We start from the raw sequence: 24,978 nt of genomic DNA, 5'->3' as shown, positions 1-24,978 counted from the left end.
TTTCAAAAAATGCAAAAAGAAAGGAATAAACATTTCTCAAAGGAAGACTACCAATAGACACATGAAAAACTGCTCAGTACCACTTATGATCAGAGAAATCCAAATTAAGACCACAATGAGATAGCATTTCACACCAGTGAGAATGGCATATATCAAAAATAGTAGGAAAGATCTGTATTGGTGAGGATGTAGTGAAAAAGGACTCATATCCATTGCTGGTGGGACTGTTGATTGATACAACTCTTGTGGAAAACAGTATGAAGAGTTCTCAGTAAAGCTCAAAATTATAGTGCTATATAACCCAGCAATTCCACCTTTGGGCATCTACCCCCAGGATATAAGAAGAGTCTCTCAAAAGGACATATGCATACCATTACTCACTGCTGCACTCAATACAATAACTAAGATATGAAATCACCCTCACTGTCCAATGACAGATGACTGGGTTGTGAAGATGTGGTATATATACACAATGGAGTACTCTGCAGCTTCAAGAAATGATAAAATCGTGCAATTTGCTGCAACCTGGTTGGAACTGGAAGGATATCATGTTGAGCAAAGTAAGCCAGGAGGAAAAAGACAAGGTGATCTCACTTATCTGTGTTATATAGAATACTGAATGAGGAAATGTACTGTAGTAACAGAGGAATATCTAGATCATCTTTGATCCCAGTCTTATATGGGATAAAATCAGAAAAGGGAAGAAATCAAGGGGGAGTGGGAAAGAAGGGAATGGGAAATAGTGGGTTAACAGGCATCAGGGCCTCAATTTAACTAGTGATTTGAGTGAGGGGTATAATCATATATCCAAAATACAGACTCAAAAAAAAAAAAAAAAGAAAAACGATATCTAAGTGCATCCACTGAAACTTTGTAATGTGTCTGTCAAATTAAAAGGCACGTTAGGGTGGGGGTTGGAGTGGGAAGGGAATATGGAAACACCAGTAGAGTGAAATTGACACTGAGGGTGGGATTGGTGTTAAAATACTATTTGCCTGAAGCCCAATTATCAATAACTTTGAAAATCACAGTCAATTTAAATAAATAAAAAATAAAACAAACATTTGTTTGGAGGCAGGTCACTATGACTGTCACTGTCATTCTGTTGCTTATCGATTTGCTTTAGTGGGCACCAGTAATGTCTCTATTGTGAGACTTGTTGTCACTGTTTTTGGGATATTGAATACGCCACGGGTAGCTTGCCAGGCTCTGCCATGCAGGCGAGATACTCTCGGTAGCTTGGCGGGCTCTCCAAGAGAGGCAGAGGAATTGAACGAGGGTCGGCTTCGTGCAAGGCAAACGCCCTACCCTCTGGTGCTATCGCTCCAGTTCTTGAAGGCAGGTTAAAAAAAATAAAAGAAACAGTACACATTTCCTAAATCTTGGATTATGTCTGCATAAATTTTGCCTGAAAATCTATAGGAAGAGGTATGATTTTGATAACTAGCTCTAACTATGCCCTAAAAAGAAGTTACTGCAAGTTCCAGAAGATAGCTCAGTGATTTGGAGTGCCTACATTGCAAGCAAACTATTAAAATGCCAATCCCTGGTGCCATCACATGCACTAAATATGATCCCGGAAATTCTGGTCTTTGAATCTGGCATATCTTTTATCCTTTAAACCACAGATAATTTCTGACTGCACCATAGGTGCGTACGTAAGAGTACCACAACTAATAAGTATAGTCTCTGGTAAGCACATGTGTAAGCTTAACGACTTAAAAACGTGGTGCAACCCTCCATTTGCAACTCAGTGGAGTGTGTAAACACCATCAGCGTATGTGTTATCTCCAGTGATCACCACAATTGAAGTGTGAAAGACACATAGCCACATATACATATAGCAACAGCTAAGGAAAGAGAGAAAAGAAAAAAAATGTTGCTGCAAATCATGGCCCCAGATGTCAATTCAAAGAAAACCTAAACTCATTATACCATAGGAACAAATGTACCCAAGACATATGACAGACTCCAGAAGAAGGAAAATGAAGAGTGTTCCAAATGTCAAAACAATGGGAGAATTTCACTTACCAAAAGAGAAATACCCAACACTGTCAAGGGCACTGCAGATGAGAAATATCAAGTGATTATAGGAAATGAGGGATTTTAGACATGAACTCCAGAATGCCAAAACATTTGAGTTACATATAGTGAAATGGTTTTATTTCCTTTGGCTTTTCCTTCTATTGATACAATATATTAAAATATATTCATTAAAATAATAATTAGTCATCAAGTAAAATTTTTCTAAATATTAAAGAACTTTATCAGAGAAAGAGAGAGATTTTCACATTGGCAGTAGTAAGTATTGTAAATAGATTACCAAGTCTGCATATAATAAGGTAGCTGATTAAAACTTTACTTAGGAGTTGTGAACTGAGACACTTTACAGATTATTACATTAGTTTAATCAACAATGATAGTTTAAAACCATTCCTCTACTTCCTTTTCATTTGTCTTTATAATCTAATGCCTAGCTCACAAGTAGCATCCTCATTGGTTCCAGTGAAAAATCTGATGAGTGACTTAAAGAGAAGTGGAGAAAGAAGGTACCACTATTTCCAGCTGAGAGTCAATAGAAGAGACATTCAGAAAGACCGAAGACCCACAGAAAAAGGAAAATGAAGAGCCAGATACCAGCTGTTTGACATATTTCTTATTTAAGGACAACACACAGTGGTGCTCAGGCTCTCATTCCTTGTGGGTTTGGGAGACCATATTTGGTACTAGGGATTGAATCCCAGTAAGTAGTGTGCAAAGCAAATGCCCTACTCACTGTACTATTACTCCAATTCTGAATTTTGTTCATTTTGATGGATAGAAATCAGATTTATTTGTCAGTGAAACTACAGCACTTGGAAAATAGTATCAGAAGCATTTACCATTATAGAGAATAGTCAGAAGATATGATAGAATGCTATTAGACCAGGCTGTCTTCACTGGGACAACTTAGAAGGGAGTGGATTGAGTTTCCTTCTCCATTCCAGCAGAACCCCAACAACTAAAAACTTCTAGATCTCAACCACGGCCATGCTCAAAGCTGCTCTCCACAGGCTCTGACGAGACTCACCCACAAGAGAACCTGCAGAAAAACTCAGGTATGCGGGATCTGTGACTGAAATCTCCGAGCTCGTTCTGCACTGGCCTCCCTCCAGTTCCCAGGTTTTCCAATAGCTTGGCAGTCACACCCACAAACTGCCCTGGCACAATATAATCTCATCAAAGGCCAAGAAGAGAGCAACATAAGCTCAGTGAATCTGCTTTTAATCTATAATCATATTCTAAATTTCAGAATTCCTGAAACCTTAGGCCGTGTCCTCTCATACTCTACCGCACTGATGTACCAAAAGCAGCACACATTTGTTTGGGTTTAATATACATGCTTGTAGTCTCTTATACAAGGGTTTATATAGCTCCAGAATGATATACAACAATCTACACACTTTCCTCTTATAGTAGTGGGAAGGTATATAGTGGTGGGGTTGGTGTTTGAATATTAAATGAATGAATTATTGTGAACAACTTTTATAAAAATGAAATTAAATTTAAAAAATGAAAAAAAGAATGCTATTAGACAAAATTCAGAGTATCAAAATCACAGTACCAAACTGAATTTACAGTTCAATTCAAATAAAAATATATTAAATAAAAAATAACTACTGAGGGGGCTGGAGCAATAGCACAGCAGGTAGGGCATTTGCCTTGCATGTGGCCGACCCAGGTTCGATTCCCAGCATCCCATATAGTCCCCCAAACCTGGCAGGAGTAATTCCCGAAAGCAGAGCCAGGAGTAACCCCTGAGCAACCCCTGAGCCGGGTGTGACCCAAAAAGAAAAAAAAACTACTGAATATTTACTATGAAGATCACATAATATTCATAATATGGCACTCTACAATTTAGTGAGGATAAACATATGCAAACTACAAGAGAAAATTAGATTTTTTTTGACAAAAATTATAGTAGATTGGCAGGAGCTTTAAGGGAAAAAGTGTGAAAGGAATATTCTTCTATATCTATGTCTCTTGGCAACATGCCCGGCTGTCTTCCCCGGGGCCCCTCAGAGGGGATGGGCTCCAGCTTCCCTCCCTGCCCCGAGCAGAGCTCCCAGCGGCCGAAGACCACCGGAACCTAGCCACAGCCATGCTCAAGGCCCCTCTCCACATTTCGGACAGGCCTCACACATGAAAGTACCGGCAGAGGAACCCAGGTGTGTGTAATCCCATCAATGGCCAACGTCCAGAGACTTAAAAGCAAGCTCCCAGAAGTGATATCTTATAACCTAGTTCTCCCTCTCAAAGAAACTCGCAAGCTACTGAGAGCTTCCTGCCCACATGGGACAGCCTTGCAAGTTTCCCATGATGTATCTATATGTCAAAGCCAGTAACCAGCTGAATCTCATTCCCCTGACCCTGAAAGAGCCTCCAATGCAGCATCAGGCTTCTAAAATCTCAGGGATAGGACGAATGTAGAGGTTACTGAGACCGCTCGAACCACTTGACGATCAACAGGATTTCGTGATCGTGTTCATGATCTATGTTTATTAAGGGTTGTGTTTTTGTTTGTTTGCTTGTGTGTTTGTTTGCATTGTAAAACTGTTTTCAACCTTTCTCCATAGTATACATGAACATTTTGTGGTGTTATGATTTAGGAGGATCCTGGTCCCATGTTGAACTTTCAGTTGAAGTCAAAGACACATTGGTGTTTTAAAAGTATATCTGTGGAAATAAAAACTAGGAAGAGTGGATAAAATAAAAAATATGAGGAAAAACTACATTTAAAAGCACAGGGATTATATTCTGCCCAAATTCAACAATATTATTTCTAGACAGAGCTCTTAGAGTGAAGAGAGGGATATGAATTCTCTTCAGGAGAGAGTTATTAAGTAGACCCAAGGTCTCAGCATAGGGGTATCTGGACCTTCATCCTGGATGAAAAGGGAATTTGGTAAACAGTTCTATTGAACAAGGATTCTTTAATCTGTTGATAATGATTTGTTTTTTATTATCAAGAGATGGCTGTTTCTATGTAATGATTTTGAAGCAATAGCGGGGGTGTTAGTAATAATGTATTTTTTGTGAACTCAGATAATGGCTGAAATGCTAGTGATTCAATTTCAGTTGAATTTTACGACCTAGTGTCTAAACTAAGTAGTAGGCTAACGTGACACCCAGAAAGACCATTTCAGATAACATTTTAGTTTCCTTCTTAGAACGTGGTAAGTATATTAAGTGTTTGTCATTTTTGTTTATTATCAAAGAGAAATCTACTGGAAGGTTTTACTTGAGATTAATCATTAAATTTATAAGGGTAGATCTGTGTATAATACAAGTTGCCTGTATATCTCTTGTTGCTCGCATTTGGAATGCTTGACTTCCATTCTTGCTGTTCTGGAGTCTTGATAGCATTTTAAGGTATTCATCAAGAGTACACACACTTAGGCAAATATTCTATATAGCTTTTCATACATAATTAAGAGTATTTTTTCTTCTCTTTTCTCTGTTTTTCTCTTTTTTCCCACCATAGACTTTACTTTCTTTAAAGAATAGGGAGAAGAGTTAAAAATCATAAGGAGAATCCTTTTATGTAATATTTAACTTTGTTATGTATTATATAACAAAGACATTGTAGCACAGCAGGTAAGGCATTTGCCTTTCACGCTGCCAACCTGGGTTTGATTCTTCCATCCCTCTCAGAGAGCCCAGCAAGCTACCGAGAGTATCTTGCCTGCACGGTGGAGCCTGGCAAGTTACCCATGGCATATTCGATATGCCAAAAACAGTAGGAATAAGTCTCACAATGGAGACATTACTGGTGCCGCTCGAGCAAATTGATGAACAATGGGATGACAGTGGTATGGTGATCAGTGATCTATGTTTCAAAGCCTTGTAGGTGCTTTCACATGTATTATTGCATAAAAGTGCATAATTTCTAAGATGGTCAACATAAAGATCTTTGCCTTCTTCTGGAAACACAGGACAAATTGTGTGCAACAGAGACGTATCCCCTGCTTTTGCCTATGACATTTTACAGAAGAAGAAAGACCAAACATAGGTGGATGTATACAAAATATTTTAAATACTAATGCTTATCATGAATACAAATAAAGATTCAAGAAGAATCTGGCTGGATCTTTAAGACAGGTGGTGGGGAACTTGTTTGTGTAAAGGACATTTGGCTAAAATAGGGAGCCTGAGGACAGCTGGGGAGTGTACAATCTCACAGACAGGAGACCAACAGGCTCCCAGGGAGACTGTTCAGTCCAAGTAGAAGAGGTGAGTCCAGGTCATGAGTGACACTAGGCTGGAACTGCAGGAGACTTAAGAAAAGGACACTAGAGGATGGAAAGGTATTCAGAGAAGGTAAAGTCATTCGAACACTTGAAAATGAATCTTCTGGGGTATGTAAGCTGTCTCTACAATGACAGAGAAACGGGCTAGAGGCTATTAAAATAAGTCAAGTATGAGATAATTAGAACCTAGCCTTGGGCAGTGATTGCTGTGACAAATCTGAAAATCATGCTAAAGTTAAATTGGCAGAGCTTGGAGATAGATGACAAGGACAAAGAGGAGAGAGAAGTGACAGATAATTCCAAGCCACTGACCTGATTTCGCTGCCAGTGATGTCAGAGACATGACATAGGGGCATCTAATATATTATACTAAATGTCACCGACAATGATGGCAGCCTTAAGAAATAAAGCCCATGTGGGCACTTTACTAAAGAAAATAATGCAGTCTATACATGGAAAAAATAAATCAAAATAAAGGCAAAAAAATTTATCACCAACTGCTTTCTGCCGCTCCTTTCTGCCGCCCCGCGAGATCAACCCCGGAGGCAACTGAACTACTTTGGACATGAGCAGCGCCCCCAAAATGCCTCCAAACTGTGTGCTCGGAGCTGCTGGCCCAGGCGCCGCCAGCGGGGTATGGTCTTTTCTCTCTCAACTCTTTCTTTTTGAACGCAGAGAGGCAACAGCCGGTTTTTAGACTATGCAGGAAGCCCGGGAAAGCCAATGGGGCGGGATTTCCGGAGCCTCCCTGCGCCGGTATTTAAGTACAGAGCCATGTGGGTACTCTCCTTTCTGCCGCTCCTTTCTAACGCCCTGAGAGATTGACCCCGGAAGCAACTGAACTACTTTGGACACGAGCAGCGCCCCCAAAATGCCTCCAAACTGTGTGCTCGGAGCTGTTGGCTCAGGCGCCGCCAGCGAGTGGTGCAATTACCAAAAGAATTTTCCCTGGACTTCATATAGAAATCCAAAACCGCGCGGCTGCGATAGCAGCTGCGCGACCTAATATCTCTTGATTGTCAGCAACGTGTAAATGTTCCTTTTTAGCAGGGCCTACCGTGGGAAACTCCAAACAATAGTACTGAGTTTTTTGTTGAAGGGTAAAAGATTGTAGCAATAGAATTTTAGGCAGAATTTTCCCTGGACTTTATATAGAAACCCAAAACCGCGCGGCCAGTGCCGCGGCCGCGCGACCTAATGTCATCTAATCATCAGCAGTATGAAATGGGTCCTTTGTAACGGGTTGGACTTTGGGGGAACCATAATAGGGTTAAAGTTTGTCGTGATGTGTAATTTCTAGCTGTACTTTCCCTGGACTTTATACAGAAATTCAGAGCCGCGAGGCCGCTGCCATGGCCGCGCGACCTAATGTCATTTAATCATCACCAATATGAAATGGTTCCTTCTTAACGGGTCGGACTTTGGTGGGAAACCCTAACAAGAATAGTAAGTCTTTTGCTGAAATATTGAAGGCAATCAAAGTGGTAGCCATCTCTATAGACTGAACTAAGCCATATCCCCAAGCCGGCTGAGAAGAAATATCCTTCTTTCTCGGGAAGAAACGCTGCATGGTGTTAACCATAGTTTGATGTCCATTAAGCTGACACGGACCTGGAGGCGTGGGAATGGGATACAAGGGAATAAATTATTATGTACTTGGAACAGCGGGACGCTGGTGGAATCTCGAGACAGGGCCGATACCAGTGTATTACTTTTGGTTCCAGAAACTGCTTACAGACCAGACTATCAACTAAGCCAGAGCCCCATGCCGGCTGATGACGGGAAATAACCATCTTTTTTGGTTTTTTTCCTTTGATCAGGCAGCGTGGTGATTACTAAACAGGCGTGAACTCGGTGGCACGGGACGAGGGGGGAAAAAAAATAGAAAAGCTATGTAACAAACAGCGGGACTTAGCTCTGGAGAGCTATCAAATGCTTCCTTGACAGTAGGACTGTCTTTTCTTTTTTGGGGGGAAACCCTAGCAACAATAGTGAGTTATGTGTTGAAACATGGAATGTAACCAAGATAAAGCGTAAACGAAGTGAAACTTATCACTTACAAGGGCGGGGACTGGGGGGGATGGGAGGGGGCGGGAGGTATAATGGGGTGGTTGGTGATGGAATATGGGCACTGGTGAAGGGAAGGGTGTTTGAGTATTGTATAACTGACATAATCCTGAGAACTATGTAACCCTCCACAAGGTGATTCAATAAAATTAAAATTAAAAAAAAATTTATAACAAACTCATAGAAAGATAAACAAAAAAGGAAAAAATTCAATGCATAGTAACAAAAATACAAATATACCTTAACTCATTTGATTTATTGGCTGTAATATTATCATTTTTATTGTCTTCAAATAATAAAAATAGACATTTGCTAAATTACCTAAAGCAATAAATAAATATACCATCTTTGGGTTTTTTTAGAGCCCAGTGAGAGGACAAGAAAGTTGAGAACTTTTACTAACGCAAAAATACACAGTCCCAAAATTAAAGCACAAAAATAATACTGCAAATGTGCTGCCTATTCAACTGTAGGCAAAGGTACACTGAATGCACCACTTAGAGAATAAATATAAAATAAATATATTTAAAGTGAATTTGTTTCCTTAGTCTCAGAATAAAATTTTCAGTATTTTTCCATCTGTTTGAAAATACAAGGAAAGAGACAGTGGCAAAGATTTAAAAAAAATCAACAAATGGGATTATATTAAATTAAAAAATTCTTTATGCTGAAGGACACTCAAACTCTAATAAAAAGACACCCTATTGAATGGGAGAAAACATTTGCACACGATACTGCTGATAAAGGTTTGATATCCAAGATCTATAAAGCACACACTAAACTCACCACCAACAACAAAAAAAATCTTATGACCCCATCCACTAATTGGCTGAGGATATAAATAGACATTTCCCAAAAGAAGATATATGGATGGCCAACTGGCATATGAAAACTGCTCATCATTACTCATGATTAGGGAAATATAAATCAAAACAGCAATGATAAATCATCTCACACCTGTGAGAAAGACACATATCCAAAAATCTAGAAATAGCCAATGTTGTCAGGGTTGTGGTGAGACATGCACCCTCATTCACTATTCAGAGGAATGTTGTTTCATTGAACCTTTAAGGAAAGCAATCTAGAGAGTTCTTTAAAAAAAAAAAAAAAGAAATAGAACTCTCATATGAGCTTGGCATCTATCCCCAAACACAAAAACATTAATTCAAAGGCATATATATACACATATACACTAATATTCAGCGCTGTACTTAACACAGTAGCCTAGGTAAAGAAACATCCCAAAGGCCAAGCACAGAAGAATGAATCAAGGGACAGCTCCAGAATATCTCTCATATTTGAGATTTAAAGATACGCATGCTTTTTAGGTTAAAATATTTGCATGAAGTATATGGGGTTGGAAAAAAATTGTGTAATCAATGTGAGCCAGTTTCACACTGAATATGAAAGAAAAATGAATGCATCTTCTGACATATAAGCAATAGGTATGTGTTATAGCAATGATGTTACCTGCTTTAGTGTAAAGGTCATTTCAGAGTTGTTTCCCAAACTGAGGTAAGAAAAGTTTCTCTGGGACTGAAGTGATAGCACAGCGGGTAGGGTGTTTGCCTTGCATGCAGCCAACCCGGGTTCTAATCCCAGCATCCCATATGGTCCCCTGAGCACCGCCAGGGGTAATTCCTGAGTGAAGAGCCAGGAATAACCCCTGTGCATCGTCGGGTGTGACCCAAAACCCCCCCCCCAAAAAAAAGTTTCTCTAAGAAATTCTTCAATTAGAATTTTAATTCATCCTATTTTATGGAAGAGCACTTATATTTCTGACACCTCAGGTTATATGATCAAAGATATAATATTAGAAATGTGGATTTCAATTTCAAAGGCCATACCAAAGTCTAGCTAAAATCAAGAATCCCAAAGTAGTTCTATATGCATTGCATATTAGAATATTTATTTCACAAATTTAACTTATTTCCACCCATTTATTTATTAACATAGTATTCTTCAAATGACACCCAGAAGCAAATTTTTTCATATATATATATGTATATATACATATACACACACACACATATATATATATAAAATTACCTTGTGAACAACTCTGATATAGGGTATCAGATTTCACCAGGAATGATAAAGATTTTAACTTTTAAAAAGCTTTGAAAACAGTTATTTGTGTTCTATAAGTCTCTTAAAATTTTTCCTTTTAGGTATATGCTACTAAAAGTATTTTAGAGGTCAGGTGGTCAGTGGAAAGGGCATGAGTTTCATGCAAGAGACATGGATTTGATCCCTGAAAGTGCAAAGTAAGTAGATAAAATTTTTCATAATTATATTTCATTTCACCTATGCAACATTATATTACTCATCTGACTCCTCTCTAGCTCATTCAAATTACAGTAGTTTTCCCCTCTACTGGTCAGGTTCTATCATTAAGTCAACAACCTTTGTAGTCACCGGTTTTACCCAGAATACACATTTTTGTTCCCTTATCAACAAATACCTATTTATTCATTCATTTTTTTTTTTGCTTTTTGGGTCACACCCAGCGATGCTCAGGGGTTACTCCTGGCTTTGCACTCAGGAATTACTCCTGAGCGTGCTTGGGGGACCATATGGGATGCCGGGGATCGAACCGTGTGCAAGGCAAATGCCCTACCCGCTGTGCTATCGCTCCAGCCCCCTACCTACTCATTCTTGCATGCATATTCTCATTAATATATATTTGAAGTTTCTGTTCTAGCTCACACATTCACTATCAGATGCATGATTTCAATCTGGAAACAATTGGGACAAGGTGTTGTGTATAAGGAACAATTGGAAATGCAACAGTTTATTATCCTTACCTTATCATATTAAAACATGACTCAGTCCCTGAGAGTGACATAATACCTTTCTCCCAAATAGTTCAAAGAGCTCTGGATAACAATTCAACTTATACAAAGTTCACCTCAGACATTAATGGCAGACATTACTTGTTCTTCTTTTAGTTAAGGAAGAGTAAGTGACTCATAATTTAAAGAGCATATGAAGTAGAAATCATGACCTGGAATGTGCTTAAATTTGGCATAGTGTTATAACTTCCTCTTCACAAAATCAGTGCTTTATGTAGTATGTTTATGTATGTGCCACCAATTGAACCTATTAAATATAAACTAAATAACTGTTGTGGGGACTGGAGCAAGGTGCAGCAGGTAGGGCATTTGCTTTGCACATGGCTGACCTGGGTTCGATTCCTCCGTCTCTCTCAGAGAGCCCGACAAGCTAAAAAGAGTATCCCGCCTGCACAGCAAAGCCTGGCAAGCTACCCGTGGTGTATTCCATATGCCAAAAACAGAAACAACAAGTCCTACAATGGAGATGTTACTGTTGCCTGCTCGAGCAAATCGACGAACAAAGGGACAACAGTGCTATAGTGCTACAACTGTTGTGGAGATGAAACTTATAGTGAAGTAAAAGGTCCCCCAGCAATGAGTTTCAGAAAGTAACAGAACCAAGATTAATTTTTAAAAGAACTTCAGCATTTTGCAATCCCCAAAGCATGAGGACTGGACCCCCTTTTATATGCAGATACTCAAACCTGTTAAGACCTAAATTTCTGGAAATTGCCCCATAAATGCCGGCCTTAAGATATGGATAGCATCCTGGGTTAAGCAAGCTGAAGGAAAGCACTGCCCAAGCAGGAAATGTCCTGCTTGAAAAAGCATAACCCCACACAGGAAATATTCTGGTAGGGGGAGTGCAAGCTTAAACATTTATAGGGGCCTTAACACAGACAACCCAACCAGGGAGAGTCCTGCCAAAAGAGTTTCTGCCAAATTTATAGAACCTGTAAATAATGATAGAGGAAACTTCAGTTTCCCCTCCACAGTTGTAGACAGTGGTTTCATTTTAGCTGTTAATGTCCTGCATTGTAAATATTACATTCCTGAAATTTTCAAGAACTCTCCTTAAGACTGTGGGAGACAACTTTTTTTTTTCAGAACCATAAATATGCACCAGTTCATGGGCCTGAGGTAATAGGCTGCACCTACTTTATAGGTCAAATGTGTGTAACCTAAAAGGTCTTAAGTAAACAGATAGACCCTACCAGCTTGTGAGAATGCAAGATGTTAATCATATCTTAATAACACAAATGGCCTCTAAATTATCCAACATCTCTGAAAATAAATAGAAGTACTCTGATATTTTGTTTGATAAGAAACACAAAAACCCAATTTTCTTATTAAAATGAAAAAAAACAGGAAAGGAGCCACACTTAATCCTAGAGTAAGTTCCTCTCCCACTAGGGAGTTTCTTTAACACCTACCTTTCAATAATTTTTTCTATATGCTTTTAACTCTGAATCTGAGCATCTTTTTTACTCATGTTTTTATCATTAAAAATACTGAATAAAAATTTATCTAGGAAAGAACACGCTGCTCATGGTACCGGAACAAAGGCAGAGCTGCAGACCAATGGAACAGGGTGGGATATCCTTACACAAAACTCCAAATGTATGATCATCTGATCTTTGATAAGGAATCAAGAAATGTGAAATGGAGCAAGGAAAGGCTCTTTAACAAATAGTGCTGGACAACCACATACAAAAGAAAGGGCTTAGACCTCAACCTACCAGCATGCACAAAAGTCAGATCAAATGGATTAAAAATCTCAACATCAGACCAGAAACCATAAGGTACATTGAAGACAAGGTCAGCAAAATCCTCCATGATATTGAAGATAAAGGTATCTTCAAAGATGACATACCACTGATCGACCAAGTGGAAACAGAGATAAACAAATGGGACTATATTAAACTAAGAAGCTTCTGCACCGCAAAAGATACAGTGATCAGAATACAAAGACAATCTACAGAATGGTAAAGGATATTCACCCAATACCCATCTGATAACGGGTTGATATCAAGAGTGTATAAGGCACTGGTTGAACTCTACAAGAAGAAAACATCCAACTCCATTAGAAAATGGGGCAAAGAAATGAACAGAAACTTTCTCAAGGAAGAAATATGAATGGCCAAGAAGCACATGAAAAAATGCTCTTCATCACTAATCATCAGGGAGATACAGATCAAAACAACTATGAGATACCACCTCACACCACAGAGACTGGCACACATCCAACAGAACAAAAACAACTGGTGTTGGCATGGATTTGGGGAGAAAGGGACTCTCCTACACTGCTGGTAGGAATGATGTTTTGAGATATATCAATTATCACAAATTGCTTTTTATTGATTTTATTTTTTATAATTTAATTTGCCTTTTTGTTGTCATAAGCAATTTGAAGTAAATTTGTCTATGTCTATGCCTACTAAGGGGGCAGCTTGGGTGGTAAATGAAAAACCAGGGATATTGATGGAGGTAATGTCACACTGGTGGTGGGATTGGTGTTGGAACACTGAATGCCTGAAATAACTTTATTATGAAAATCATCATGAATCATAGTGTTAAATAAGAAAAATTGTTGAGCACCGTGAGAACCATAGACTTGCACAGAAACCTGCCATCACTATCACCACTACATCAACAATGGAGCATTTGTTTGAATTTAGATGATCTAAAATTGCTTGTAAACCAATTTCCAGTTCTTTGATAATCAACACATTTATCAAGAATTGGCCTGGTCGAAATTACAGTGTTCCTATAAAATATAGGTGGTATGTTGACTTAGAATTTACTACTGCAAACATTATATGATTGGAACAAATACAAGCAAAGTCTCATTAAAAAGAGGATCCAAGTATTTCAGTGTTCTAAAGAAGAGGCATAGGTAAATATCCAAACTACAAAGTCAACAACACTGAAGAAAAGAGAGCCAAACTTCAACAGTGTGATAGTACAGTGGGTAGTGTGCTTGTCTTGCATGTAACTGATCAAGGTGTGATACTCAGAACCCCATATGGTTCCCTGTACCTACCAGGAATGATCCCTGTGTACAGAACCAGAATTAATCACTGAGCACCGCCAGGTAGGGCTCCAAAACAAACATATAAAAATGTGCCTGTACAAGGTGGAAGGCTGGGAATAGAAGATGTGTGTGTGTGTGTGTGTGTGTGTGTGTGTGTGTGTGTGTGTGTACCTAGAAACCCTAGAGGAAGAAAGATAACTCTATAACTCTCATAGTGGGATTGGTGCTGGAACACTATGTCTAAAACTCAAATATGAATAACTGTATCACTGTATCACTGCCATCCCATTGCTCAAGCAGGCACCAGTAATGTCTTCATTTGTCCCTGTCGTGTGCTAACGTAGCCCAATGACCTCTGCTTGCTCTGGGAACACAAAGAGCACATTGTTGTTACTGTGCTCTGTGTTGTTACTGTGCGTGACATATCAAATACATCACGGATAGCTTGTAAACTTTGTAAATTATGGTGCATAAATAAAACTTTATAAAAATAACAAAATATCTGGGTTAGAAAGAGAGGACAGTGGGTAGGGTTCTTGCCTTGTAAAAAGCTGACCTGGATTTGATCCCTGACACCCCATGTGGTCCCTCAAGACTGCCAGGAGTGATCCCTTTGCATACAGCCAGGAATAAGCCCTGAATACTGCAAGGTGTGGCATTAAAACAAATTAATTAGAAGTCATGTAAAGTTGCCTGAAGCAAGTCTTTGTAGCAACTTCTCAACTCTTCTCATGATAACAGATGTTTAGTCCTAGGGCTAAGTGTTGTTTAGTGGAGAAAACCTTCTTTTAAAATTTGTGATCACCAATTAACTTCCCACTTGTAATTTTGATAGAGTTGGCAGGAAGGGCAGAGCACCAGGTGCACTAATTAAACTGGTCATTTTAAAGCTCACCTGTAGAAAATCAAAGTAAATAATGTTTGATTGTCTACTAATGCTGGAGGTGGGGTGTAGCAGCAAATAAAAGAAAGGCCCCAGCCAGTCTCTCTCTCCACACGCCCCCTACCCCCACTCCACCACATGCACGTGGCCATGGCAGGAGACTAAGGAAAAAACTAAGATATCAGGAATGGGCTTGTCTACAGTCCTATGGAGGCTGACAAACAGGATTTCAGATTAGGGAAACATATACTGGGTAGAGAGACAAAACCAGGCCATCATACACTATACGCAAGCAGATAGTGTGGGACAGGGCAAGTGACCTTATACACAGAAAAAAAAACCCTGAACAATGCAGAGAAACCAAAAACTAAACCAGCTACTTGAACTTTGCATTAAACATCTTAACTTTCTAAGTTTTGTATGAGAATCTTTCATACAATTCTCAAGAACACACAGAGGAAAATCTACTTTTGCTGTAAAAGTTCACTTTCACACTAAAAATTTGAGCTCTTACATATTTTGTCATTAGAGACTCCTTAGATTGACTGGCTTTTCAGTGTCCTTACCAAATTCTACTACATCTCCATCAATTCTCATATTTTCTGCCCAACCTTGTTAGCTAGCATGTTATGAATCCGCAATGTTGAGAAATGGATTTACTCTCAACTGCGCTGACCAAATCAAGACTCTGAATGCGTTAGGGCAGACCAGCTCTCGTGTACTCTGTGCATTAATCTCAGGGAGGATTGAGGAAATTAGGTCCTTTAGAAAAAAAAAAATACCAGAGTAGTTATCTTAAAGGCCAACCATTTTCATCAGTTACATTCCTATTTGGACTGGAGCCATAGCACAGCGGGTAGGGTGTTTGCCTTGCATGCGGGCCAACCCAGGACCAATTCCTCCGTCCCTCTCGGAGAGCCGGACAAGCTACGGAGAGTATCCCGCCCGCATGGCAGAGCCTGGCAAACCACCCATGGCTTATTCGATATGCCAAAAACAAGTCACACAATAGAAACGTTAATGGTGCCTGCTTGAGCAAATCGATGAACAATGGGATGACAGTGCTATACATTCTTATTTTCTTTCTAGAGCTTGTCTAAGACAAACAATGACTAAATAAAATGGCAGATGCAATTCAGACTTTGTGTAATGCAAACATCATATGAATTGGCCTACAAAAAATCAAATCTTGTTATTTACTCTGTTCATTAAAACCCCGTGAAACAAGAATAAAGACCACAAGAAAGACTAAATAAGTTTATTGTTCTCACTTTTCTCTGTGCAACCAAACATAACAGATGATGGCCTTTATTTTTTGGTGGCTGGTGGCTGGGTAGGGCACACCTGGCTGTGCTCAGAAGTTATTCTGGACTCTGTGCTTAAGGATCAGTCCTGATGGTGCTCAGGGACCATATGAGATGCCAATGATCAAACCAAGTCAGCGTATAAGGCAAGCACCTAGACCCCTGTACTATTTCTCCAGCCACTGAGGCAAATTTATAAAGAAATATTTCAGGGGCTAGAAAGAAAATACATACTATGTACTATAGGATAAAGAAGTACTTGCCATGTTTATGGCTGACCCCCAGTTTAGTCCCTGCACAACCTATGGGCCCAGAGCACTGTCAAAAGTGATCCCTTAGCACAGAGCCAGAAATAACCCTGGAATGCCACTAGGTATATCACTCCCCTCCGAGAGAGAGAGAGAGAGAGAGAGAGAGAGAGAGAGAGAGAGAGAGAGAAAGAGATTTCACATCAAATGAATGCATGAATTCACACTGCTCTGAGAATATTAAGCACAAAATAATTGCTACTCCAAGGAGACCTTGACTTCCAAGAAATGTGTGTCATTCTTAACGTCGTGAAAGCTTAAAAATGGTCTTCATTTGGTCTTAAAAACTAGAAATACTAACATAGGCACATTAGTCAGATATGAGTAAGTGGAGAGATGGGTTTGGGAATTAAGTAGTCAGTGCAACTTTAAGTAGAGGAAACTGCCTAGGGCCCAACTGGAATGCTGACACAGTTAGGGAAAATTTCCTAGAAGCAGAATAGATAATGGAATCTCAAACTGTGAGAGGGGGAGAGAGAGAGAGAGAGAGAGAGAGAGAGAGAGAGAGAGAGAGAGAGAGAGAGAGAGAGAGGGAGGGAGGGGGGGTTGGGGGTAGATATGTGGGTGGAGGAGGGGGAAGCAGACAAAGCTGAAAAGAAAAAGTCACTTTGTCTAAAAATCTTAAGGGGCACAAATGCTTGGAGACTTTTGAAACACACAACCCATTGAGAAGGTCAGAGACCCTTTAAGATGCAAAAAATGCAAATCCCTGAACATAGGCTGAATTCTCTGGGAGGAGAGTTCTTTAAAAAAGAAGGCTGCAACAATAATGTCAAAGAAGACCATCAATAGTTTCAAAGCTACCCCACATTGGCAAAACCCTAGCAACAGACTTTTGTGGACAGTTTGAAAAATCCTTATAAAACTAACTTTTCAGAGGCAAGCACAAGCAGATGCATTCTCCATCTTGGGAGTTTGAGCCAAGGGCTTCTAATATTTGGGACTCCATCTTTGTTCTTTTCCTAGCCTGTCAGCAAAAAAATGAAATTATTCTCCACTGTTCTAAGGTTCTGGTGTAATCCACTAACAAGTATAGCCCATAAGCAAACTGTTCATCTCCTGGGAATCACTACCCCACTAAAGTGGTACACATCTAGAGATGTGTACTTTTATACTGAGACAGGCGGGTGGATAGGGAAGGGTCCCCATGGCAATGGGAGTCCTGGGCTGGAGTGATAGCACAGCGGGTAGGGTGTTTGTTTGCCTTGCACACAGCTGACCCGGTTTCGATTTCTCCGTCCCTCTCGGAGCCTGGCAAGCTACCGGTGGCATATTCAATATGCCAAAAACAGTAACAAGTCTTACAATGGAGATGTTCCTGGTGCCCGCTCAAGCAAGTTGATGAGCAAAGGGATGACAGTGACAGTGACAATAAAATCAACTGGCCCTAAGATCATTAGGACACACTTTGCGGATACAGGAACTAAGGCCTCATAAGATATTTACCTGGCACCAGCACAGACCCTGAGGAGACTAGACAACCACCACCCCACTTCCAAGGGAAGCTCCAGCAGGAACAAAAACAGGAAGGAATCTCAAAAAAGATCATCAACTGCTCCCAACTCTGCTTTATCAGTCTGAGGCTTCCCAGCTGGTCCCAAGGTGGCAGAGGTGGATCAGAAGAGAGTAGCAGGTGCATTCTCAAAGTTTTATGTCTCTCCTCTCCACTTCAAATAAACCACCAGTGTGTGTGTGTGTGGGGGGGAGTATTAGATATAATACTTTCATATCTAATGCTGGGATGTGTTCCTCCACTCTGGAGAAGTCCACGTTCTCTCTTGAGTGTGTTCTCACCCTTTCCCTTAACTCCCCTTTTCCTCAAAACTTTCCAATAAAGTCTATTATATTTCACTGCTTATCTCCTCCTGAAATTCTTTTCTGAGAGAAAGATGTGAACCTTATAGACCTAGGTACATATAGCCAATAAATAAGATTCAGACAATTTCCTTTCCTGCAAGGAGCAAATCTCACAGTCCTAGATTTTCCCAGCCATTCTTAGGGAATAAGGCCTTTCTCGGTCGAGAAAAAGCAGATTCCCTTCTTTGGCTGCTGTCTCTCTCCTCCCCCTCACCAGAGGACCTGCCAGTATCAAATTTATCTTACTATCTTCCTTCACTATTTATCTCAAATCCCTTACTGCAAGGGTAGACAACAGGCCTGAGGAAACCTGGGCAAAGATAAGATCAGAACTGAGTTTATCCTCTTTATCCTCTCCTCTCCTGCCCCTCCCCCCCAAATGCACAACAATTCCTTGTGATGTAGGCAGGCAGGTAGATAGGGAAGAGTCCCCATGGCAACGGCAAGGGATTTCCTAAGAAAATATAAAATCAATAACCCTGAATCTGCAAAAAGCCCATTTTGCAGAAGACAGGAACTGAGACCTGATAAGGCTTTGCCTGACACAGATTCAGACCCAGAGAAGGCTGGATCCCTACAGAGAAGACAAACTTGAGCAGAGACGTCCAATTGAAGGAGATTCACTGAAAACTTCAAAGCTGTCCCTTTGTGACAATACCTGATCAAACCGCACACCCTCTGCCCGTCCCATCCCTGCCCCCGCCCTGTATCCCCCCTCCCAGAAGAAAACTCCAAACCAAGAGAATATTCATGTAAAAGCCAGTCTTAGAGGCCATTCCAGGCTCTCTCCACCTCTCTCCAACCCGAGTCTGTGGTTCCAAGAGAAATCTGGTGGTGGGATCAATTCCAGTACCTAGAAGACATCAGGTGTGGCTTGGTGGCCACCTCATGGGGCTGGCAGGTAGGGGTGCGAGTGGGGTTCTGGCCTGTGCTGTGCAGAGGCTCACAGCAGGGCTCACCACAGACTTCATCAGTCCTAACCTTCTCCGATGGACTCTGGGTGGCAGGGGTGGATCTGGAGAAAGTGACCATCTATTTCCCTCCCCCAGCCCCACCCATAAACCAACCGTGGGGGCTCACCAACTTCACTTTATTATTTTTTTAAGTTTTTATTAATTCAAGGACAAAGTGTGGCAGAGTTGTAGGGACAGATCTCAAAACAAATGGAAATAACCCTTCTGGATTTCCTCTGCTTGTACTGTAGCACCATCCAACTTCACTCGTTGCATCCTGATGTCACAATTCTCAGGGGTGGTAGGTGGTGGGCATTTCGGGGGTGTCTTTCCTGCACTGTGTAAATTAAATGAACCTTAAACTTAGTCTGACAATGGCCTAGTGTAGCTGATATTGAAAGAGGAAGTCTCACTTTACCCTTGCCAGCTGCTGTGAGCAGTCCCACTTTTTGCTGGGCCAATATGAGGTAGGCAGGGAGACAGGGAAAGTCCCTGGACAGTGAATGACATGGGTCAGCAACACTTCTGGGAAGAAATTCCAAGGCCGATTCACTTTGTGGTTACAGATAAGACCCTGAGCAGCGGACCCTGAGGAGATTGGACCCCTCCCCACGAAGGAAATTCCTCTAATTCCCTCGAACCTCCCCCTCAATCTGATTAACTTTAGTGATTTGGCCCAAAGAAGACTCTCACCACGCCCAACCTTCCTGGTAACCTCCTTAGCAACAGACTTTTACCTAGGAAGAAGCCCTGAAGGGGGCAGGTTGGAGAAACCCTATAAAAGCCACCTTGAACAAAGGAAAGACGTGCATGTGCTGCCCCAGCCCATGTGCTGATTGCATCCACAAGGCCAAGCACATGTAGTGCCTGAGCACATATGTCGCCCGCATCTCCCCTCTTGAGTACTTATACACTTTCATGCTTTCATGTCTAATGCTGCGATGTGTGTAGGGGCTCTCTCTGCCCTCGGAGAAGCTCATGTCCTCTCTTGAGTGCGTTTCTCTCTGTCTCTCTCTCTGTCTCTCTCTCTCTCTCTCTCTCTCTGTCTCTCTCTCTCTCTCTGTGTGTCTCTCTCTCTCTCTTTCTCTCTCTCTCTCCTCCCACACCCTAAAAACCCTCCAAATAAAATCTGTTTATTTCACTGCTTGTCTACTCCTGATGTTCCTCTCTGCGAGGTGAGACAAGACCTGGGTCACAGGTGGCAGAAACAGTTGGGGAGAAAGTGACTGTCTTTCTCCTCCCCGCCTCACATAAGTCACCTTTGGGGTCCACTGACATCAATTCTACATTTTTGGCTCCCTGCAAATTCCTGGACTTTTTGTGATAAATAGGAGTTAATGATTGTTCATCACAAAATTCTCCCCCAGAGCTTAAGCTCACAAGGAGGCTAAGATAATGGACAATACCTGAGGCAGATGGCCAGGAAGATTCAAACCTGCACGACCACCCTGTAGATTCCCTGCATTCCCTGAAACACAAAGACCCGTTTTTCCTATAAAAATCTCACAAAAGAGCCATAGTTGATTGACTTAGTCCTATACTAAGTTTCTTCCAACTTGAGAAGCTCCTTTTCTTTCTCTTCTACTTTCCAATAAAATTTTCTACTTTCCAACACTGAGTCTGAACATCTTTATTTTCCAATATTTTCAGTCTTGATGCGTGTATCAATCTGATATGTGTTTCTGATGTCAGTGGGTCCACGGGTGGCTTATGTGAAGCAGAGAGGAGAAGGACCGTCACTTTCTCCCCATCCACCTCTGCCACGAGGAACCTAGGGTTACTCGGTTCTTGTCTCACCTCGCAGAAAAGAATTTCAGAAATAGAGGAGCAATGAAGTAAAATAGATTCTGTTTGGAGGTTTTGAAGGTAAGGAGGAAGAGAAGGTGGGAAAGAGCAGAGAATAACATGCTCAAGAGAGAACCCAGGTAGGTTACCAAGGCGGGTGGGAGTGTTGGTATTCTTTGAAATTCCTTTCCTGGCCTTTTGTTTCTGAGGTAGCTTCTCTGGGTCTATTGTTGGCACCAGGTGAGGGTCTTGTCAGGCCTTAGTCCCTGTTTTCTGCAAGGTTGTCTTTTCAACTTCAGGGATATTACTTCCCAGGAAATTTACTGCCACTGTCTTGGGAGGGAGCCTTCCCTCTCTGCCTGCCTGCCTACATTATATCTGTAGGGTAACATTGGTTTGTTCTTTCAGCCTTGCCACAGGGAGCTTAGGTTTATTGGGTTACTCCCATCACAGTGCTCCCATTTTCTGTGTTCATTTGTAACCTCTTTCTTTGTTCTCTGTTAACTTGTAAATGTTGCTTTTCTCTTCTGCTTAAGTCTATTGCATAGTTAATTCAGAACAATGTCCTTTTTGTATGGACACAGAAGACAGTTAATGCTATGCTTTTGTAACTTGGGAGGTAATTGACTCCAGATGATATTCACCTCTGGGGCATCTGTTCTCTTGTCTTAGGCCTCAGTTGCCCTTACTTCCTAGCACCCCAAAAACAGGGTCCCGATGAGGGACTGGATGGATGCCGGGCAAGCAGTGAGCTACCCTGGCATTGAAATGAGCCTGGCAAAAGTGCCATAATACTTAATTATAAGTTTAGAACGTGGTCATAGACAAATTTGAATCTGCTAGGGTTAGGAATAATTGATCCATGCTGAACTCTGAGTCTGTGGCGAGATGTCCCCAAGAGACCCACCCTATTAGCTCAATATATCTCTTACTGTGTCCATACAAAATGACTAATATTAAAATGTTAATTAAGTTATTGGACTAAGGAGAAAAGAAAACCCCCCAAAATGGTATTTTGCCCTTGAGTGGAAAAAGGGCTTTTGATACGTTGGTTTGATTTTGTTGCCAGGGTGTGGTGACTAACCCCCGTGCTAGAGAGTTGGGGAGAGACGAGAGAAACAGAGACCAAGGTAGGAAGATGGAGCACGGAGAGACTAGAAAGGGGGACAGAGGGAGAAGAATGTAGGGGGGAATGAGGAGCAGACGCGTGGAGAGAAAGCAAGGCTGCGAGATGCAGCACTGAGAGATGAGCAGGAGAGACAGGAGGAGACCGAGTGAGGGGCAGCGTGAGACTAGAATGAGGGGCTTAGTGAGACTGGAACAGGACTGTGGGGAGAATGGAATAAAGGGCAACGGATTATCAACCAGCTTGGCCCTCATTTCCTCCTTTGTCCTCCCATGACCTGGGCCGCCCTAGGCAAAGAAGCAACCCAAGTCCATTGAACCAGTACTGTGAGAAAGAGAGAGAGCGAGCAAGTGAGCGAAGGGGGGGGGGAGAGAGGGGGGAGAGAGAGAGAGTGCTGTGAGGGCTTTCCCTAGCCTCCGGGAGATTATACACATATCTGTACAGCAAAGGCACTCGTCAGAGACTTTAGTAGTATTGAACCTCCCAGGCACTTCCCTTGGTAACTGAGATGGGGAAGTTGAAGATGGTAGCACAACTTTCTCTTTCCCCCCTTTCACCGACAGTACAAGATTGCCAAGAGAACAAGATTCCTGTGGCTTAGCACATGTAGAGAGTAGAATACTATCTGCAATCTTGAACTTTCAGCCCAGAGAGCATATGAAGAGACTTAAGATACACTGTAACTGCACAAGTTCAGAAACACCAAACAGCAGTGGGCACCCTAGAGACTGCCCAAAGAGAAGGAGCAAGAAACAGCCAAATAAAAACTGTTCAGCATAACTCAGCTGCTGCTTCCCATACTCAGGCTTGTCTTCTCCAAATGTCTCTAGACTGTAATTTTCTTTTTTACTTTTGAATAAAATTTCTGCCACTGTTTCTGTTCTGAATCTCCTGAATGAAGGCTTCCTTGAAGAGCATCTAGAGCCAACGACTGACACCCTGTGCCCACACCTCAATAGCATTTGGAATCCTGGGAGAATGTAGGTCTGTATTTGCACATCTGTGGTTCTGTTTGTGAACATAATGTAACTTTGAGTCTAGCATAAGTACACTGCAGCACATTTGAGCATGATGAATATATGTAGTTTCTTTGCAAGAAATCAGGTCATCCTTTTCTTATGCATATTCATATGTGTATGGAGTATATTTATAATCGACAACTTTAATATTTAGGATAGTCTCAGACAACTTATTTTTTTTTATGGTGCCTCAACTGAGAATGATTAGCTGAAGTAAAAAGAATATAGAAATCTCAACTGACCTTAGTGACATCCTTAATAAAATCCTAAAATGACAGTTTGATAAATACCATGTTGCTTTCATTTAAAGAAGGGCATTCATGGGTGACTAATACAGATAACATCAGCCTTTTCCAAACTAGGATATCTTGACTTCCCATTATATGCCAGTCCAAAGGCAGAGCCACTCAGGCTCTTATTTTCATTTAATTTCTGCATTTTAAATAGAAACTACACAAAATTTTTATTTGTGTTTCTTTATCACCACCCCTTTTTACTGTCAACTCTCTTTTGAATGTCATTTATGAAAGTGAAATCTCAATGAGTTATCCCTGAATATTATAATCAGAACAACTATCCTTTAATATGTTTTGATTCAGATAATAATGCAATCAGTATTAAAAGATACACATAGGGACTAAAGAGATAGTCCAGAGGAGAGGGCACTTGCCTGAACATGAATGACCAATATCTGATCTCTAGCATCCCATGTGATAACTTGGCCCCACAACGAATAACCCCTGAGTACAGAGCCAGGAGTAAACCCTAAGCACCAACGGGCATGAGTTTAGTTAAAAAACCAAAATGAGAATAAATCCTATTTGGAGACACAAAGACAAAGAAAGATTCAGCAAAATCTCTCATGTATTCATTTATACTGTAGCACTGTTTTCCCATTGTTCATCGATTTACTTGAGCGGGCACCAGTAACATCTTCATTGTGATACTTCTTGTTACTGTTTTTGGCATATCGAATACACCACAGGGAGCTTGTCAGGCTCTGCCGTGTGGGCAAGATAGTCTCAGTAGCTTGCCAGGCTCTCCGAGAGGGACGGAGGAATCAAACCTGGGTTGGCCACGTGCAAAGTAAACCCCCTACCCACTGTGCTATCGCTCCAATCTATTTATACATTTATAATAAATTTAATTTATGTATGAGACATCATGGTAGCATGTACAAAATTTGAGATTTTTGTGATCCATGTTTACCTGCTATTAATAATAAATAGGCAAGCTGGCAGAGAGAATATGCAGTGACAAATATGAACTAAGGATACATGAAGATCAAAGCAGATAGCAGGAAAGGACTTGGTCTGTACAAGACAGAATATTTTATTTTATTTTTGGGTGAGGTGAGGCAGTTTTATTGAAAATTATTTAGGAAAATGTGAGAAGAGAGAAAGAGGGGAAATGTGTTCAAGAAAGGACACAGGCTTCTCCAAAGTAAAAATAAGCAAGTGAAGATACACAGAGCCAAACAAATGAGAAACGTGTTCACAAGGCTTAGAGAGCCAG

At 40.9% G+C, this 24,978-nt stretch overlaps 1 protein-coding gene and 1 non-coding gene across 5 annotated transcripts in view; both read right to left on the bottom strand.

Moving 5' to 3' along the window:
- Positions 1-24,978, bottom strand: part of RGS7 (regulator of G protein signaling 7) — a 467,594-nt gene that overhangs the window by 280,704 nt on the left and 161,912 nt on the right. The window lies entirely within an intron of this gene.
- LOC129399025 (small nucleolar RNA SNORA55) lies at positions 19,707-19,807 on the bottom strand. Its single transcript, XR_008626873.1, has one exon. It is a non-coding gene; the product is annotated as a small nucleolar RNA SNORA55 (small nucleolar RNA).

This window comes from Sorex araneus, chromosome 9, assembly GCF_027595985.1.
Source record: "Sorex araneus isolate mSorAra2 chromosome 9, mSorAra2.pri, whole genome shotgun sequence".
Lineage (NCBI taxonomy): Eukaryota > Metazoa > Chordata > Mammalia > Eulipotyphla > Soricidae > Sorex > Sorex araneus.
Note: the sequence above shows the minus strand (reverse complement) of the source record. Positions and strands in the feature narration are given on the sequence as shown.